Genomic DNA, 15,694 nt, shown 5'->3' on the forward strand with positions numbered 1-15,694 from the left:
GGCAACGAAACCAAGAATTTCACATATTACAAGTCGATAGGAAATTACTTCAACACCAAAAACAGATTGGTTTCAATGGGGATTAAACCCAGGACCTTCTGCGTGTGAAGCAGACGTGATGACCACTACACTATGAAACCTTAGAAATCCAGCAAAGTAATGGCAATTAGAGACGAGTTTTGACTGCCAAGGGAAAAAAAAACAAATACGTAGCTCTGTTGGTGATGGAAGCTAAAACATCCCGTTATTCGGCAACAAAGCAAAGAGCTTTATATACTGCAGGTTGATAGGAGATTATTTCAACACCAAGAACACATGGGTTTCACTGGGGATTGAACCCAGGACCTTCTGCGTGTAAAGCAGACGTGATTTCCACTACACTATGAAACCTTTGAAAGCCTGCAAAGTAATGGCAATTAGAGACGAGTTTTGACCGCCACGGAAAAAAAAAACAAATTCGTAGCTCTGTTGGGGATGGAAGCCAAAACATCCCATCATTCGGCAACAAAGCCAAGAACTTCATATATTGTAGTTTAATTGAGTATTATTTCAACACCAAGAACAGATTGGTTTTACTGGGGATTGAACGCAGGACTTTCTGCATGATAAGTAGACGTGATGACCACTACTCTATGAAACCTGATGGCAAGTTACTGTGTATTGGCTAGCAGAGCAGAATTGTAACTGACGGGGCCTTTTTATTGCTGAAGGAAAGTATTTTTGGTTAATGAAACATTTACAATTTTTATTACATATTTTATCAGTTTTATTCCTACAAAGGGATTTTGCTTAAAAGGAAGTTTACATTGAATGTGTTACTTTTTTCCACATAGTTTAGTTGTTTGCTTTTGTATTTAAAGGAACTATATCTTTGGAAGCAAACAGGATTTTTATATAATGGGATTATGTTTTCTGCTAAAATGGTCAATAAAAAAGAAACCCAAAATCGTAGTTCTCTTGGTGATGGAAGCCAAAATATATTATCAGTTGGCAACAAAACAAAGAAATTCATATGTTACAGGTTGATAGCAAATTACTTCAACAGCTAAAACGGCTTGTTTTTACTGGGGATTGAACCCAGGACCTTCTGCGTGTGAAGTAGACGTGATGACGACTCCACTATGAAACCTGTGAAATCCTGCAAAGTAATGGCATTTAGAGACGAGTTTTGACCGCTAGGGGAAAAAAAAAAATAATTTGTAGTTCTGTTTGTGATGGAAGCCCAAACATCCCGTCATTCGGCAACAAGGCTGAGAACTTCATATATTGTAGTTTGATAGCGTATTATTTCAACACTAAGAACAGATTGGTTTCACTGGGGATTGAACCCAGGACCTTCTGCGTGTAAAGCAGACGTGATGACCACTACACTATGAAACCTGACGAAAAGTTACTGTGTATTGGCTACCAGAGCAGAATTGTGACTGACGGGGCCTTTTTATTGCTGAAGGAAAGTATTTTTGGTTAATGAAACATTTACAATTATTATTACATATTTTACCAGTTTTATTCCTACAAAAGGATTTTGCTTAAATTGAAGTTTATATTGAATGTGTTACTTTTTTCTCCATATTTGGTCTTTTGCTTTTGTATTTATGGGAACTATATATTTTGAAACAAATAGGATTTTTATAATATGGGATTATGTTTTCTGCTAAAATGGTCAATAAAAAAGAAACCCAAAATCGTAGTTCTCTTTGTGATGGAAGCCAAAATGTATTGTCATTTGGCAACGAAACCAAGAATTTCACATATTACAAGTCGATAGGAAATTACTTCAACACAAAAAACAGATTGTTTTCACTGGGGATTGAACCCAGGACCTTCTGCGTGTAAAGCAGATGTGATTTCCACTACACTATGAAACCTTTGAAAGCCTGCAAAGTAATGGCAATTAGAGACGAGTTTTGACCGCCAGGGAAAAAAAAAACAAATTCGTAGCTCTGTTGGGGATGGAAGCCAAAACATCCCATCATTCGGCAACAAAGCCAAGAACTTCATATATTGTAGTTTAATTGAGTATTATTTCAACACCAAGAACAGATTGGTTTTACTGGGGATTGAACGCAGGACCTTCTGCGTGTTATGCAGATATGATGACCACTACTCTATGAAACCTGATGAAAAGTTACTGTGTAATGGCTAGCAGAGCAGAATTGTGACTGACGGGGCCTTTTTATTGCTGAAGGAAAGTATTTTTGGTTAATGAAACATTTACAATTATTATTACATATTTTACCAGTTTTATTCCTACAAAGGGATTTTGCTTAAATTGAAGTTTATATTGAATGTGTTACTTTTTTCTCCATAGTTTGGTCTTTTGCTTTTGTATTTATGGGAACTATATATTTTGAAACAAATAGGATTTTTATAATATGGGATTATGTTTTCTGCTAAAATGGTCAATAAAAAAGAAACCCAAAATCGTAGTTCTCTTTGTGATGGAAGCCAAAATGTATTGTCATTTGGCAACGAAACCAAGAATTTCACATATTACAAGTCGATAGCAAATTACTTCAACACAAAAAACATATTTGTTTCACTGGGGATTGAACCCAGGACCTTCTGCATGTGAAGCAGACATGATAACCACTACACTATGAAACCTTTGAAATCCTGCAAAGTAATGGCAATTAGAGACGAGTTTTGACCGCCAGGGGAAAAAAAACAAATTCGTAGCTCTGTTGGTGATGGAAGCTAAAACATCCCATTATTCGGCAACAAGGCCAAGAACTTTATATACTGCAGGTTGATAGGGGATTATTTCAACACCAAGAACAAATGAGTTTCACTGGGAATTGAACCCAGGACCTTCTGCGTGTAAAGCAGATGTGATTTCCACTACACTATGAAACCTTTGAAAGCCTGCAAAGTAATGGCAATTAGAGACGAGTTTTGACCGCCAGGGAAAAAAAAAACAAATTCGTAGCTCTGTTGGGGATGGAAGCTAAAACATCCCGTTATTCGGCAACAAAGCCAAGAACTTTATATACTGCAGGTTGATAGGGGATTATTTCAACACCAAGAACAATTGAGTTTCACTGGGGATTGAACCCAGGACCTTCTGCGTGTAAAGCAGATGTGATTTCCACTACACTATGAAACCTTTGAAAGCCGGCAAAGTAATGGCAATTAGAGACGAGTTTTGACCGCCAGGGAAAAAAAAACAAATTCGTAGCTCTGTTGGGGATGGAAGCCAAAACATCCCATCATTCGGCAACAAAGCCAAGAACTTCATATATTGTAGTTTAACTGAATATTATTTCAACACCAAGAACAGATTGGTTTTACTGGGAATTGAACGCAGGACCTTCTGCGTGTTATGCAGATATGATGACCACTACTCTATGAAATCTGATGGAAAGTTACTGTGTATTGGCTAGCAGAGCAGAATTGTGACTGACGGGGCCTTTTTATTGCTGAAGGAAAGTATTTTTGGTTAATGAAACATTTACAATTATTATTACATATTTTACCAGTTTTATTCCTACAAAGGGATTTTGCTTAAATTGAAGTTTATATTGAATGTGTTACTTTTTTCTCCATAGTTTGGTCTTTTGCTTTTGTATTTATGGGAACTATATATTTTGAAACAAATAGGATTTTTATAATATGGGATTATGTTTTCTGCTAAAATGGTCAATAAAAAAGAAACCCAAAATCGTAGTTCTCTTTGTGATGGAAGCCAAAATGTATTGTCATTTGGCAACGAAACCAAGAATTTCACATATTACAAGTCGATAGGAAATTACTTCAACACAAAAAACAGATTGTTTTCACTGGGGATTGAACCCAGGACCTTCTGCATGTGAAGCAGATGTGATAACCACTACACTATGAAACCTTTGAAATCTTGCAAAGTAATGGCAATTAGAGACGAGTTTTGACCGCCAGGGGAAAAAAAACAAATTCGTAGCTCTGTTGGTGATGGAAGCTAAAACATCCCGTTATTCGGCAACAAAGCCAAGAACTTTATATACTGCAGGTTGATAGGGGATTATTTCAACACCAAGAACACATGGGTTTCACTGGGGATTGAACCCAGGACCTTCTGCGTGTAAAGCAGATGTGATTTCCACTACACTATGAAACCTTTGAAAGCCTGCAAAATAATGGCAATTAGAGACGAGTTTTGACCGCCAGGGGAAAAAAAACAAATTCGTAGCTCTGTTGGTGATGGAAGCTAAAACATCCCGTTATTCGGCAACAAAGCCAAGAACTTTATATACTGCAGGTTGATAGGGGAATATTTCAACACCAAGAACACATGGGTTTCACTGGGATTGAACCCAGGACCTGCTGCGTGTTAAGCAGACGTGATGACCACTACACTATGAAACCTGACAAAAAGTTACTGTGTATTGGCTAGCAGAGCAGAATTGTGACTGACGGGGCCTTTTTATTGCTGAAGGAAAGTATTTTTGGTTAATGAAACATTTACAATTTTTATTACATATTTTACCAGTTTTATTCCTACAAAGGGATTTTGCTTAAAAGGAAGTTTACATTGAATGTGTTACTTTTTTCTCCATAGTTTAGTTGTTTGCTTTTGTATTTAAAGGAACTATATATTTTGAAACAAACAGGATTTTTATAATATGGGATTATGTTTTCTGCTAAAATGGTCAATAAAAAATAAACCCAAAATCGTAGTTCTCTTGGTGATGGAAGCCAAAATATATTATCAGTTGGCAACAAAACAAAGAATTCCATCTGTTACAGGTTGATAGCAAATTACTTCAACAGCGAAAACGGCTTGTTTTTACTGGGGATTGAACCCAGAACTTTCTGCATGTGAAGTAGACGTGATGACGACTCCACTATGAAACCTGTGAAATCCTGCAAAGAAATGGCATTTAGAGACGAGTTTTGACCGCCAGGGGAAAAAAAAAAATAATTTGTAGTTCTGTTTGTGATGGAAGCCAAAACATCCCGTCATTAGGCAACAAAGCCGAGAACTTCATATATTGTAGTTAGATAGCGTATTATTTCAACACCAAGAACAGATTGGTTTCACTGGGGATTGAACCCAGGACCTTCTGCGTGTTAAGCAGACGTGATGACCACTACACTATGAAACCTGACGAAAAGTTACTGTGTATTCGCTAGCAGAGCAGAATTGTGACTGACGGGGCCTTTTTATTGCTGAAGGAAAGTATTTTTGGTTAATGAAACATTTACAATTATTATTACATATTTTACCAGTTTTATTCCTCAAAAGGATTTTGCTTAAATTGAAGTTTATATTGAATGTGTTACTTTTTTCTCCATAGTTTGGTCTTTTACTTTTGTATTTATGGGAACTATATATTTTGAAACAAATAGGATTTTTATAATATGGGATTATGTTTTCTGCTAAAATGGTCAATAAATAAGAAACCCAAAATCGTAGTTCTCTTTGTGATGGAAGAAAAAATGTATTGTCATTTGGCAACGAAACCAAGAATTTCACATATTACAAGTCGATAGGAAATTACTTCAACACCAAAAACAGATTGGTTTCACTGGGGATTGAACCCAGGACCTTCTGCGTGTGAAGCAGACGTGATGACCACTACACTATGAAACCTTTGAAATCCTGCAAAGTAATGGCAATTAGAGACGAGTTTTGACCGCCAGGGGAAAAAAAACAAATTCGTAGCTCTGTTGGTGATGGAAGCTAAAACATCCCGTTATTCGGCAACAAAGCCAAGAACTTTATATACTGCAGGTTGATAGGGGATTATTTCAACACCAACAACACATGGGTTTCACTGGGATTGAACCCAGGACCTGCTGCGTGTTAAGCAGACGTGATGACCACTACACTATGAAACCTGACAAAAAGTTACTGTGTATTGGCTAGCAGAGCAGAATTGTGACTGACGGGGCCTTTTTATTGCTGAAGGAAAGTATTTTTGGTTAATGAAACATTTACAATTTTTATTACATATTTTACCAGTTTTATTCCTACAAAGGGATTTTGCTTAAAAGGAAGTTTACATTGAATGTGTTACTTTTTTCTCCATAGTTTAGTTGTTTGCTTTTGTATTTAAAGGAACTATATATTTTGAAACAAACAGGATTTTTATAATATGGGATTATGTTTTCTGCTAAAATGGTCAATAAAAAATAAACCCAAAATCGTAGTTCTCTTGGTGATGGAAGCCAAAATATATTATCAGTTGGCAACAAAACAAAGAATTCCATCTGTTACAGGTTGATAGCAAATTACTTCAACAGCGAAAACGGCTTGTTTTTACTGGGGATTGAACCCAGAACTTTCTGCATGTGAAGTAGACGTGATGACGACTCCACTATGAAACCTGTGAAATCCTGCAAAGAAATGGCATTTAGAGACGAGTTTTGACCGCCAGGGGAAAAAAAAAATAATTTGTAGTTCTGTTTGTGATGGAAGCCAAAACATCCCGTCATTAGGCAACAAAGCCGAGAACTTCATATATTGTAGTTAGATAGCGTATTATTTCAACACCAAGAACAGATTGGTTTCACTGGGGATTGAACCCAGGACCTTCTGCGTGTTAAGCAGACGTGATGACCACTACACTATGAAACCTGACGAAAAGTTACTGTGTATTCGCTAGCAGAGCAGAATTGTGACTGACGGGGCCTTTTTATTGCTGAAGGAAAGTATTTTTGGTTAATGAAACATTTACAATTATTATTACATATTTTACCAGTTTTATTCCTCAAAAGGATTTTGCTTAAATTGAAGTTTATATTGAATGTGTTACTTTTTTCTCCATAGTTTGGTCTTTTACTTTTGTATTTATGGGAACTATATATTTTGAAACAAATAGGATTTTTATAATATGGGATTATGTTTTCTGCTAAAATGGTCAATAAATAAGAAACCCAAAATCGTAGTTCTCTTTGTGATGGAAGAAAAAATGTATTGTCATTTGGCAACGAAACCAAGAATTTCACATATTACAAGTCGATAGGAAATTACTTCAACACCAAAAACAGATTGGTTTCACTGGGGATTGAACCCAGGACTTTCTGCGTGTAAAGCAGACGTGATATCCACTACACTATGACACCTTTGAAACCCTGCAAAGTAATGGCAATTAGAGACGAGTTTTGACCGCCAGGGAAAAAAAAAACAAATTCGTAGCTCTGTTGGGGATGGAAGCCAAAACATCCCATCATTCGGCAACAAAGCCAAGAACTTGATATACTGCAGGTTGATAGGGGATTATTTCAACACCAAGAACACATGGGTTTCACTGGGGATTGAACCCAGGACCTTCTACGTGTAAAGCAGATGTGATTTCCACTACACTATGAAACCTTTGAAAGCCTGCAAAATAATGGCAATTAGAGACGAGTTTTGACCGCCAGGGGAAAAAAAACAAATTCGTAGCTCTGTTGGTGATGGAAGCTAAAACATCCCGTTATTCGGCAACAAAGCCAAGAACTTTATATACTGCAGGTTGATAGGGGAATATTTCAACACCAAGAACACATGGGTTTCACTGGGATTGAACCCAGGACCTGCTGCGTGTTAAGCAGACGTGATGACCACTACACTATGAAACCTGACAAAAAGTTACTGTGTATTGGCTAGCAGAGCAGAATTGTGACTGACGGGGCCTTTTTATTGCTGAAGGAAAGTATTTTTGGTTAATGAAACATTTACAATTTTTATTACATATTTTACCAGTTTTATTCCTACAAAGGGATTTTGCTTAAAAGGAAGTTTACATTGAATGTGTTACTTTTTTCTCCATAGTTTAGTTGTTTGCTTTTGTATTTAAAGGAACTATATATTTTGAAACAAACAGGATTTTTATAATATGGGATTATGTTTTCTGCTAAAATGGTCAATAAAAAATAAACCCAAAATCGTAGTTCTCTTGGTGATGGAAGCCAAAATATATTATCAGTTGGCAACAAAACAAAGAATTCCATCTGTTACAGGTTGATAGCAAATTACTTCAACAGCGAAAACGGCTTGTTTTTACTGGGGATTGAACCCAGAACTTTCTGCATGTGAAGTAGACGTGATGACGACTCCACTATGAAACCTGTGAAATCCTGCAAAGAAATGGCATTTAGAGACGAGTTTTGACCGCCAGGGGAAAAAAAAAAATAATTTGTAGTTCTGTTTGTGATGGAAGCCAAAACATCCCGTCATTAGGCAACAAAGCCGAGAACTTCATATATTGTAGTTAGATAGCGTATTATTTCAACACCAAGAACAGATTGGTTTCACTGGGGATTGAACCCAGGACCTTCTGCGTGTTAAGCAGACGTGATGACCACTACACTATGAAACCTGACGAAAAGTTACTGTGTATTCGCTAGCAGAGCAGAATTGTGACTGACGGGGCCTTTTTATTGCTGAAGGAAAGTATTTTTGGTTAATGAAACATTTACAATTATTATTACATATTTTACCAGTTTTATTCCTCAAAAGGATTTTGCTTAAATTGAAGTTTATATTGAATGTGTTACTTTTTTCTCCATAGTTTGGTCTTTTACTTTTGTATTTATGGGAACTATATATTTTGAAACAAATAGGATTTTTATAATATGGGATTATGTTTTCTGCTAAAATGGTCAATAAATAAGAAACCCAAAATCGTAGTTCTCTTTGTGATGGAAGAAAAAATGTATTGTCATTTGGCAACGAAACCAAGAATTTCACATATTACAAGTCGATAGGAAATTACTTCAACACCAAAAACAGATTGGTTTCACTGGGGATTGAACCCAGGACCTTCTGCGTGTGAAGCAGACGTGATGACCACTACACTATGAAACCTTTGAAATCCTGCAAAGTAATGGCAATTAGAGACGAGTTTTGACCGCCAGGGGAAAAAAAACAAATTCGTAGCTCTGTTGGTGATGGAAGCTAAAACATCCCGTTATTCGGCAACAAAGCCAAGAACTTTATATACTGCAGGTTGATAGGGGATTATTTCAACACCAATAACACATGGGTTTCACTGGGATTGAACCCAGGACCTGCTGCGTGTTAAGCAGACGTGATGACCACTACACTATGAAACCTGACAAAAAGTTACTGTGTATTGGCTAGCAGAGCAGAATTGTGACTGACGGGGCCTTTTTATTGCTGAAGGAAAGTATTTTTGGTTAATGAAACATTTACAATTTTTATTACATATTTTACCAGTTTTATTCCTACAAAGGGATTTTGCTTAAAAGGAAGTTTACATTGAATGTGTTACTTTTTTCTCCATAGTTTAGTTGTTTGCTTTTGTATTTAAAGGAACTATATATTTTGAAACAAACAGGATTTTTATAATATGGGATTATGTTTTCTGCTAAAATGGTCAATAAAAAATAAACCCAAAATCGTAGTTCTCTTGGTGATGGAAGCCAAAATATATTATCAGTTGGCAACAAAACAAAGAATTCCATCTGTTACAGGTTGATAGCAAATTACTTCAACAGCGAAAACGGCTTGTTTTTACTGGGGATTGAACCCAGAACTTTCTGCATGTGAAGTAGACGTGATGACGACTCCACTATGAAACCTGTGAAATCCTGCAAAGAAATGGCATTTAGAGACGAGTTTTGACCGCCAGGGGAAAAAAAAAATAATTTGTAGTTCTGTTTGTGATGGAAGCCAAAACATCCCGTCATTAGGCAACAAAGCCGAGAACTTCATATATTGTAGTTAGATAGCGTATTATTTCAACACCAAGAACAGATTGGTTTCACTGGGGATTGAACCCAGGACCTTCTGCGTGTTAAGCAGACGTGATGACCACTACACTATGAAACCTGACGAAAAGTTACTGTGTATTCGCTAGCAGAGCAGAATTGTGACTGACGGGGCCTTTTTATTGCTGAAGGAAAGTATTTTTGGTTAATGAAACATTTACAATTATTATTACATATTTTACCAGTTTTATTCCTCAAAAGGATTTTGCTTAAATTGAAGTTTATATTGAATGTGTTACTTTTTTCTCCATAGTTTGGTCTTTTACTTTTGTATTTATGGGAACTATATATTTTGAAACAAATAGGATTTTTATAATATGGGATTATGTTTTCTGCTAAAATGGTCAATAAATAAGAAACCCAAAATCGTAGTTCTCTTTGTGATGGAAGAAAAAATGTATTGTCATTTGGCAACGAAACCAAGAATTTCACATATTACAAGTCGATAGGAAATTACTTCAACACCAAAAACAGATTGGTTTCACTGGGGATTGAACCCAGGACTTTCTGCGTGTAAAGCAGACGTGATATCCACTACACTATGACACCTTTGAAACCCTGCAAAGTAATGGCAATTAGAGACGAGTTTTGACCGCCAGGGAAAAAAAAAACAAATTCGTAGCTCTGTTGGGGATGGAAGCCAAAACATCCCATCATTCGGCAACAAAGCCAAGAACTTGATATACTGTAGTTTAATTGAGTATTATTTCAACACCAAGAACAGATTGGTTTTACTGGGGATTGAACGCAGGACCTTCTGCATGTTAAGCAAACGTGATGACAACTACTCTATGAAACCTGATGGAAAGTTACTGTGTATTGGCCAGCAGAGCAGAATTGTGACTGACGGGGCCTTTTTATTGCTGAAGGAAAGTATTTTTGGTTAATGAAACATTTACAATTTTTATTACATATTTTACCAGTTTTATTCCTACAAAGGGATTTTGCTTAAAAGGAAGTTTACATTGAATGTGTTACTTTTTTCCACATAGTTTAGTTGTTTGCTTTTGTATTTAAAGGAACTATATATTTTGAAACAAACAGGATTTTTATAATATGGGATTATGTTTTCTGCTAAAATGGTCAATAAAAAAGAAACCCAAAATCGTAGTTCTCTTGGTGATGGAAGCCAAAATATATTATCAGTGGGCAACAAAACAAAGAATTTCATATGTTAAAGGTTGATAGCAAATTGCTTGAACAGCGAAAACGGCTTGTTTTTACTATGGATTGAATCCAGGACCTTCTGCGTGTGAGTAGACGTGATGACGACTCCACTATGAAACCTGTGAAATCCTGCAAAGTAATGGCATTTAGAGACGAGTTTTGACCGCCAGGGGAAAAAAAAAAATAATTTGTAGTTCTGTTTGTGATGGAAGCCAAAACATCCCGTCATTCGGCAACAAAGACGAGAACTTCATATATTGTAGTTGGATAGCGTATTATTTCAACACTAAGAACAGATTGGTTTCACTGGGGATTGAACCCAGGACCTTCTGCGTGTTAAGCAGACGTGATGACCACTACACTATGAAACCTGATGAAAAGTTACTGTGTATTGGCTAGAAGAGCAGAATTGTGACTGACGGGGCCTTTTTATTGCTGAAGGAAAGTATTTTTGGTTAATGAAACATTTACAATTATTATTACATATTTTACCAGTTTTATTCCTACAAAGGGATTTTGCTTAAATTAAAGTTTATATTGAATGTGTTACTTTTTTCTCCATAGTTTGGTCTTTTGCTTTTGTATTTATGGGAACTATATATTTTGAAACAAATAGGATTTATATAATATGGGATTATGTTTTGTGCTAAAATGGTCAATAAAAAAGAAACCCAAAATCGTAGTTCTCTTTGTGATGGAAGCCAAAATGTATTGTCATTTGGCAACGAAACCAAGAATTTCACATATTACAAGTCGATAGGAAATTACTTCAACACCAAAAACAGATTGGTTTCACTGGGGATTGAACCCAGGACATTCTGCGTGTGAAGCAGATGTGTTGACCACTACACTATGAAACCTTTGAAAGCCTGCAAAGTAATGGCAATTAGAGACGAGTTTTGACCGCCAGGGGAAAAAAAACAAATTCGTAGCTCTGTTGGTGATGGAAGCTAAAACATCCTGTTATTCAGCAACAAAGCCAAGAACTTTATATACTGCTGGTTGACAGGGGATTATTTCAACACCAAGAACACATGGGTTTCATTGGGGATTGAACCCAGGACCTTCTGCGTGTAAAGCAGACGTGATTTCCACTACACTATGAAACCTTTGAAACCCTGCAAAGTAATGGCAATTACAGACGAGTTTTGACCGCCAGGGAAAAAAAAAACAAATTCGTAGCTCTGTTGGGGATGGAAGCCAAAACATCCCGTCATTCGGCAATAAAGCCGAGAACTTCATATATTGTAGTTGGATAGCGTATTATTTCAACACTAAGAACAGATTGGTTTCACTGGGGATTGAACCCAGGACTAGAGATGAGCGAACCGGTCGCGGTTCGGCTCGAGTCGGTTCGCCGAACGGGGGTCCCGTTCGAGTTCGGTTTGTCGAACGTTCGACGAACCGAACTCGAACCAATAGGCTATAATGGGAGGCAATCACAAACACATAAAAATGCATTATAAATGTACACAAACAGTTAATAAACATTGCCATAACACTTACCGGTCCCCGCGATCCCTCCTGTACTCTGTCTCCTGCCGCTATTCCATCCAATGATCGCTGAATCCTCCCCGTGACCAGCACTGCCAGCAGAGATGCAGGACCTATCATGACGTCAAAATAGCCATGTGACCAGTCACGTGGCTATTATCTCATTAGCTACAGACTGGTCACATGACTATGACGCGTCATGTAGGACCTGCGAGGGCATCTCTCCGGTACACGGTGCACATATGTGTATCGCCGTGTACCGGCGACATGCTCTAGCTTACGTTCGACTCCCCGTTCCGTTAGGGACCGGCTGACACAGCCGGTCATTAACGGAGATCACCGTTGCCATAGCAACGCAGTTAGCGGTGACGTCACCGTTAACCGCGGCTCCGAGAGCACCGTTGCTATGGTAACGCGTCTGTCAGTGTTACCGCTGTTACCGCTAACAGCCAGCACTGATCACTCACGGAGTGAAGGCTGCACGCTTCTTCCCGATTGTAGTGAGGATTGTAGTGAGGATGAGGTTCCTCAGCCCCAAGTGATGAGCTGGGTAAACTCATCCTCACTACAATCGTCACTACTACTACACTAGTGAGGATTGTAGTGAGGATGAGGTTCCTCAGCCCCAAGTGATGAGCTGGGTAAACTCATCCTCACTACAATCGTCACTACTACTACACTAGTGATGATTGTAGTGAGGATGAGGTTCCTCAGCCCCAAGTGATGAGCTGGGTAAACTCATCCTCACTACAATCGTCACTACTACTACACTAGTGATGATTGTAGTGAGGATGAGGTTCCTCAGCCCCAAGTGATGAGCTGGGTAAACTCATCCTCACTACAATCGTCACTACTACTACACTAGTGATGATTGTAGTGAGGATGAGGTTCCTCAGCCCCAAGTGATGAGCTGGGTAAACTCATCCTCACTACAATCGTCACTACTACTACACTAGTGAGGATTGTAGTGAGGATGAGGTTCCTCAGCCCCAAGTGATGAGCTGGTGAACCTCATCCTCACTACAATCATCACTACTACTACACTAGAAAGAAAGAAGACAGAAGAGCAGGATCGTGGAGGGCTGACAGGGGGTAATAAAGATGGAGTCTCTAATGTGTCTGTGTATTTATTTCTATTAAAGTATTTTTTTCTCTGTGTGGTGTTTTTTTTTAACCCTTTATTGGAGATTCTTAATGGCCGGGTCAAACGTGCCTGACATTAAGAATCTCTGGCTTAATACTGGCTAGTAAAACAAAGCCAGTATTAACTCATGATTACCCAACAAGCCACCCGGCTTCAGGGCTGTTGGAAGAGTTGGATACAGCGCCAGATGATGGCGCTTCTATGAGAGCGCCATTTTCTGGGACGACTGCGGACTGAAATTCGCAGCAGAGGCGCCCAGAAAGCTCGGGCTAACCTGTGCTGCGGATTCCAATCCCCAGCTGCCTAGTTGTACCTGGCTGGACACAAAAAATGGGGCGAAGCCCACGTCATTTGTTTTTTCATTATTTCATGAAATAAGTGAAATAATTAAAAAAAACTGGCTTCCCTATATTTTTGGTTCCCAGCCGGGTACAAATAGGCAACTGGGGGTTGGAGGCAGCCCGTGGCTGCCTGCTGTACCTGGCTAGCATACAAAAATATGGCGAAGCCCACGTCATTTTTTTGGTGGGCAAAAAAATTCTGCATACAGTCCTGGATGGAGTACGCTGAGCCTTGTAGTTCTGCAGCTGCTGTCTGCTCTTCTCCATACAGACACACAGCAGCTGCAGAACTACAAGGCTCAGCATACTCCATCCAGGACTGTATGCAGAAGTTTTTTGCCCCCTGAAAAAATTATGTGGGCTTCGCCATATTTTTGTATGCTAGCCAGGTACAGCAGGCAGGTACGGCTGCCCCCAACCCCCAGTTGCCTATTTGTACCCGGCTGGGAACCAAAAATAAAGGGAAGCCCTTTTTTTATTATTTCATGAATTTCATTAAATAATTAGAAAACAAATGACGTAGGCTTCGCCCCATTTTTGTATCCAGCCAGGTACAACTAGGCAGCTGGGGATTGGAATCCACAGCACAGGTTGGCCTGAGCTTTCTGGGCCCCACTGCTGCGAATTGCAGTCTGCAGCCGCCTCAGAAAATGGCATTTTCATAGAAGCGCCATCTTCTGGCGCTGTATCCAACTCTTCCAGCACCTGCCTGCTATACCTGGCTAGCATACAAAAATATGGCGAAGCTCACGTCCTTTTTTTGTAGTTTTTTGGCAAAAAAAAAAAAAATGCTTCCCTGGATTTTCCATTGCCAGTGAAGGTAACACCAAGCAGTGGGGGTTAGCAGCCAGTAGCTGGTTGGATTACCCTTACCTAGCAATACAAAAAATGCAGCGGGAGCCCATATATATTTTTTTTAATTATTTATTTAATTAACTAAAAACAAAATGGGCTTCCCTGTATTTTGATTGCTGGACATCACAGTGCTGTAAAAATAAATCTTTAAAAAAATGACGTAGCGCTCCGCGGTATTTTTGATTCTCAGCGCAGATAAAGCAGACAGCTATGGGTTGCCACCCCAGTCTGCCTGCCGTTACCTTGGCTGGCAATCAAAATACAGGGAAGCCCATTAATTTTCTCTATTTAAAAAATAGTTAAAAAAAAAATGACGTTGGGTCCCCCCATTCTTGATAGCCAGCTAGGGTAAAGCAGACGGCTGTAGCCTGAAAACCACAGCTGGCAGCTTTACCGTGATTGGGGATCCAATGTGGAGGTCCCCTCAGGCTCTTTTTTATAATTATTTTATAAATATTAATAATTACACAATAAAAGTAGGGTCCCCCCCAAATTGGATCACCAGCCAAGGTAAAGCGGACAGCTGTGGTCTGGTATTCTCAGGGTGGGAAGGTACATAGTTATTGGGCCTTCACAGCCTAAAAATAGCAGGCCGCAGGCACCCCAGACGTGGCGCATCCACTAGATGCGCCAATCCTGGCGCTTCACCCCAGCTCATCCCGTGCCCTGGTGCAGTGGCAAACGGGGTAATAAATCGGGTTGATACTAGCTGTAAAGTCACCTGAGATCAAGCCCAGCAGTTTGTGATGTTATGGCGTCTATTAGATACCCAACATCATAAACTGTCAGTACTAACAAAAAAAAAAAATCGACAAAAGAAATTTATTTGAAAAAACAGTCCCCAAAACATTTCCTCTTTCACCAATTTATTGTAAGAAAAAAAATAAAGGGGTCCCACGACGACTCTGGACCGTCTAGAATATGGGGGGGAGACACTCAGGGAACATATCCCCCATTTTCTAGGAGTGCGGACCCTTCTTGTGAGGAGTGTGGGTGC

At 38.7% G+C, this 15,694-nt stretch overlaps 12 non-coding genes across 12 annotated transcripts; all 12 read right to left on the reverse strand.

Annotated features, from left to right (window-relative positions):
• Window positions 1-317: 317 nt before the first annotated feature.
• TRNAV-UAC (transfer RNA valine (anticodon UAC)) lies at window positions 318-390 on the reverse strand. Its single transcript has one exon. It is a non-coding gene; the product is annotated as a tRNA-Val (tRNA).
• Window positions 391-1,307: 917 nt separating this feature from the next.
• On the reverse strand, window positions 1,308-1,380 carry TRNAV-UAC (transfer RNA valine (anticodon UAC)). The gene has a single exon. It is a non-coding gene; the product is annotated as a tRNA-Val (tRNA).
• A 415-nt stretch (window positions 1,381-1,795) lies between these two features.
• TRNAV-UAC (transfer RNA valine (anticodon UAC)) lies at window positions 1,796-1,868 on the reverse strand. Its single transcript has one exon. It is a non-coding gene; the product is annotated as a tRNA-Val (tRNA).
• Window positions 1,869-2,782: 914 nt separating this feature from the next.
• Window positions 2,783-2,856, reverse strand: TRNAV-UAC (transfer RNA valine (anticodon UAC)). Its single transcript has one exon. It is a non-coding gene; the product is annotated as a tRNA-Val (tRNA).
• A 1,164-nt stretch (window positions 2,857-4,020) lies between these two features.
• On the reverse strand, window positions 4,021-4,093 carry TRNAV-UAC (transfer RNA valine (anticodon UAC)). The gene has a single exon. It is a non-coding gene; the product is annotated as a tRNA-Val (tRNA).
• A 915-nt stretch (window positions 4,094-5,008) lies between these two features.
• Window positions 5,009-5,081, reverse strand: TRNAV-AAC (transfer RNA valine (anticodon AAC)). The gene has a single exon. It is a non-coding gene; the product is annotated as a tRNA-Val (tRNA).
• A 415-nt stretch (window positions 5,082-5,496) lies between these two features.
• TRNAV-CAC (transfer RNA valine (anticodon CAC)) lies at window positions 5,497-5,569 on the reverse strand. Its single transcript has one exon. It is a non-coding gene; the product is annotated as a tRNA-Val (tRNA).
• Window positions 5,570-6,483: 914 nt separating this feature from the next.
• TRNAV-AAC (transfer RNA valine (anticodon AAC)) lies at window positions 6,484-6,556 on the reverse strand. The gene has a single exon. It is a non-coding gene; the product is annotated as a tRNA-Val (tRNA).
• Window positions 6,557-8,209: 1,653 nt separating this feature from the next.
• On the reverse strand, window positions 8,210-8,282 carry TRNAV-AAC (transfer RNA valine (anticodon AAC)). Its single transcript has one exon. It is a non-coding gene; the product is annotated as a tRNA-Val (tRNA).
• Window positions 8,283-8,697: 415 nt separating this feature from the next.
• On the reverse strand, window positions 8,698-8,770 carry TRNAV-CAC (transfer RNA valine (anticodon CAC)). The gene has a single exon. It is a non-coding gene; the product is annotated as a tRNA-Val (tRNA).
• Window positions 8,771-9,684: 914 nt separating this feature from the next.
• On the reverse strand, window positions 9,685-9,757 carry TRNAV-AAC (transfer RNA valine (anticodon AAC)). Its single transcript has one exon. It is a non-coding gene; the product is annotated as a tRNA-Val (tRNA).
• Window positions 9,758-11,161: 1,404 nt separating this feature from the next.
• TRNAV-AAC (transfer RNA valine (anticodon AAC)) lies at window positions 11,162-11,234 on the reverse strand. The gene has a single exon. It is a non-coding gene; the product is annotated as a tRNA-Val (tRNA).
• Between the last annotated feature and the right edge of the window lie 4,460 nt (window positions 11,235-15,694).

The sequence above is a fragment of the Anomaloglossus baeobatrachus genome, chromosome 2 (assembly GCF_048569485.1).
Source record: "Anomaloglossus baeobatrachus isolate aAnoBae1 chromosome 2, aAnoBae1.hap1, whole genome shotgun sequence".
Classification (NCBI taxonomy): domain Eukaryota; kingdom Metazoa; phylum Chordata; class Amphibia; order Anura; family Aromobatidae; genus Anomaloglossus; species Anomaloglossus baeobatrachus.